Raw genomic sequence first — 3,243 nt, 5'->3', positions numbered from 1 at the left:
GACTCTCTGAGCATGGCCAACAATGAGGGCTGATGAGAACCCAAGGACAATGGCACGGGGTTTTGAACCTACGTAATGTGCTGGCTTTGTGGGAGCCTAACCAGTTTGGATGTTCACCTTCCTAGAAATGCACGGAGGGGGGAGGACCTAGGACTTACCACAGGGCAGGGAAATCTGACTGCTCTTTGGACTGGAGAGGGAGGGGGAGAGGAGTGGGGGGAGGGGGAGAAGGGTGGGAGGAGGGGGAGGGAAATGAGAGGCTGGGAGGAGGAGGAAATTTTTTTTTCTCTTTTCTCAATAAAAAAAAGTTAAAAAAAAAAAGAGTTTCAGTCTTGTTTTGTTTTAAAGGAACCGAAAATTTGGAGGCTGTCCCAAAGAGAAGCAGATGCTCGACTTTCACATCCACCATCTCATCTAACTCGATCTCCACCTTAAGCTTCTGGGGAAGAATGAGTGAGAGTCCACAGCTTCAAACTGCTCCTTACTGTTCTCCTAGTCGCTGCGCGCCAGGGGCCGCGGGCAAACCCAGGATCCCGCCACGCTGGAGGCCTTAAAGTGGCCGGCGCTACCGAGGAGGCCGGCAGGGGGCGCGGTGCCGCCGCGGGCCAAGTCGTCCAGGGACTGCGCCGGTCGCACCGGCGCTGCGGGCCGCAAGTACAGGCAGGCGGGTCCTCCCGGCGCCAGGCTGCTGCGCTGGCCTCCGGCGCGCTGTCGCGCAGGGCCACACAGGGAGCTGGCGCGTCCCCGGGGCTCGGTGGAGGATCCATCGGCACCCACCGGGGTGCTTACGAAGCGGTAGTCGTAGGCCAGAGGCTCCGGGACTGCGGGGCGCGGCTGCGGCACGGAAGGCTGCGGGGCCGGGGCAGGGTCACCCAGTGCGGGCAGCTCGCGCACGTACTGCGCGGGGAGGTAGAAGGGGCGACCCCCAGGCTCGCGCCGCACGTGCCACCAGTGCTCGGTGCTGCGGCGCAGCACTCGGCAACGCTCGTTGGGCTGGATGGCGATACGGCGCCCCTCTTTGCGGGTGTACTCGAAGGGGTGCTCCACCAGCACATACACGTCCCCTTCGACGTCGGCCGCCATCGCGGCCACCGCGCTTTTTTGCGGGCAACAAGAGGAGCCGCCGAAGTCAGGACCGCGCAGCCGGGAAGAGCACCGCGACTGGAGCTCAAAGACAAGGGTTCGAGTCCCTCTCCTGTCCTTGCCCAGTGCATTCGGGCTTCAGTTTTTCCATCTCTGAAATGGAGATTTGGATAAAACCATCTCCAAAACTCCCAGTCTTAAGGCTCCATTCTGTGACGTTGATTGTGAGATGTGGGTCTCGCTGCGATCCCGCGGCGAGGAAATTGAGGATGATAGGAATTCAACTTTACTCTCCAGGGAACTTTGGCTCAAAGACCCGCGGGGACTGCAAGGTAGATGACACATTTGCCTTAAGGCTGGCTGAGCCTCTTTTTCGGGTTGGCGAACTGGGAATTAAGGCCGCTTTCCCGCGCTCCTCCGCCCCCACCCCCGTCCTGCCCCACCCCGACGCCTCCAGCCTGCAGGGAATCCGTGGAGAGCCCTAAAGTGCTCCCCTCCCTTTAAGAGTCGGCACTCCGGGCGAGCGAGGTAATTAGCTCTGGGGCGCAGGATCTGGGGCAGCCCCCAAGTTGCTCTTCCTTAGGGGCGTCCCTGCCTTACTTACTCCAGGGACTTTGACGTAGGGGCATGGACAGCTAAGGCTGGAGAACCGGTTTTCTGGGTTTCTCTTTCCTTTCTCAGTGGCTTCACCACACACGTGAATTAGGAGTCCTGCCCGCCCAACCGGGCCAGCACCGCCCTCTGCTCTCCAGCTCCCAAAGCTTCCTGGTGTGCGCACCTGCTTAGGATCCCTACCCTGCCTGCCTGCCCTGGAGAGTAGCTCCTACAGACTGCATTGCGGTAGTGTCACCAGGATCCCCTAAAGTCTTTTCAGGCCACACAACTCGGTAGCAAGCACTTGACAGCCCAGTGGAGTCAGACGTCGACAGTACTGGTGAGAAGCAGCCACAGGCTCTAGATAAGAGAAGAGCATCTCAGATCTGGAGATAAGCCTTCCTATAAGGCCGTCCATCTCCAGCCCTATCTCACAGTGCCTACACTACAACACTGTGGTTTCTGACTTTGCCTCCCTCAAGAGAGTTGCGTGCCCTGCACTCTGAAGCTCACTGACGCCAACCCTCTCCAGGGTTTCTCACTTGTGGGTGACGGCCTTCGGGGGGGGGGGGGCAGAAAACAGGCTGAGGCAGAGGCTTCTGCTGAGTGTGTTTCTTCCTCTTCCCCCCGGCCTGGGCATGGATGTGCTTGGCATGCAGGCCGTGGATAAACACGGCCTCCAGTGCACTGCACATGGTGTTGGCATCTCCATTTTCACTGGTGACCACTGTGTCCAGAGACACATACTGCTTCTGCAGGGCTTTCACGGATCCCACCAGCTTCTTCTTGAAGACCTAAGAGGTGTCGAAGACAATGGCAGACTTTAGGGGTAAATCCTACACAAAGTCCCTGGAATGTAGCCCATGGCCTGTTTTTCCATGCGTGTGACCACAAACACACCTATGTACAGAACCCGAGACTGCTGCAAAACTAGCTACTGCGGCAAGTCAAGATCCAGAAAACAGAGAAATGGTTTTGTACATGTTTTTTTAATTAGAATTATTAATTTTATTTTATGTATGAGTGTTTGGCTTATATGTATAATATATGTGTACCACATGTGTGCTTGGTGTCTGAGGTTAGAAGAGGGTATCAAATCCCCTGAAACTGGAGTTACAGATGGTTGTAAACTATCCATCATGTAGGTACTAGGAATCAAACCCAGGACCTCTGCAAAAACAAGAGCTTTTAATCACTGAAGCATCTCTCTCGTCCAAATCTTTTTTTTCTTTTCTTTTCTTTTTAATGGACCTTTAGCCTTGTATTGAAATACCAGATCCATGTAGTCATAGCTTTGTTAGCTCGGGGGCATTCTGCAGACAAGCTAAGGAGGCAGAGAATATTTCTTTAGAGCAAAAACCAAGAAAGGACTAGGGGTGTGGCTCAGTGCTAGAGAGTATGCTTAGCAGACACAAGCCCAGGGTTAGATCCCCAACACAGTGGGGGGAAAGACCATAGGAGCCTAATTATATCAGCTAAGAGCCCAAGCGAAAGGCAAAGGCTTACATCAGTACCAGCTCTGTTTGCAGACACCTCGCTTAACCTCTCTGAGCCTCAGTTCCCTAA

General features: G+C 55.3%; 1 pseudogene; it reads right to left on the bottom strand.

Moving 5' to 3' along the window:
• Window positions 1-486: 486 nt before the first annotated feature.
• Window positions 487-1,359, bottom strand: LOC121436037 (annotated as a pseudogene).
• Between the last annotated feature and the right edge of the window lie 1,884 nt (window positions 1,360-3,243).

Source organism: Microtus oregoni, unplaced genomic scaffold, assembly GCF_018167655.1.
Source record: "Microtus oregoni isolate MIOR12 unplaced genomic scaffold, Mior012 000048F_ref0000485, whole genome shotgun sequence".
NCBI lineage: Eukaryota > Metazoa > Chordata > Mammalia > Rodentia > Cricetidae > Microtus > Microtus oregoni.
Note: the sequence above shows the minus strand (reverse complement) of the source record. Positions and strands in the feature narration are given on the sequence as shown.